Genomic DNA, 347 nt, shown 5'->3' with positions numbered 1-347 from the left:
TGTAAGAAGCTATGGGTACCTCATACATGGGACTGGTGGACTGCAATGATAGGTCTGACTCTTTATTGCTGGAAAAGTACAACACAAGTAAATGAAGGGTGTTATCTGAGGGTAAAATAGGGTCACCGGGACACTGCTTTTGGAACCAACGTGGAGGACATGTGGAGCCCATGTGGAACACATTAGACTGGTTGGACAGTGATAGTGGTATGAACGGCTTGCGACACACAAATTGATAGACACACGCTTCGGTGAACTGGGAAAGATGCTTGAACGCGGCGTAGTAGAACCCGCGTGGAACTTAATCTAGCTTCTGCTCTGCAGGCGTCTTCTTGAGCTAACGGATT

The 347-nt window shown here is 47.6% G+C and overlaps 1 protein-coding gene across 1 annotated transcript in view; it reads right to left on the bottom strand.

Annotated features, from left to right (window-relative positions):
• The window catches only part of LOC119592567, a gene marked incomplete in the record, with an annotated part of 22,150 nt that overhangs the window by 2,751 nt on the left and 19,052 nt on the right, over positions 1-347 (bottom strand).

The sequence above is a fragment of the Penaeus monodon genome, chromosome 30, assembly GCF_015228065.2.
Source record: "Penaeus monodon isolate SGIC_2016 chromosome 30, NSTDA_Pmon_1, whole genome shotgun sequence".
Taxonomy (NCBI): Eukaryota; Metazoa; Arthropoda; class Malacostraca; order Decapoda; family Penaeidae; genus Penaeus; species Penaeus monodon.
The sequence above is the reverse complement of the archived record's forward strand: the minus strand, read 5'-3'. Positions and strand labels throughout refer to the sequence as shown.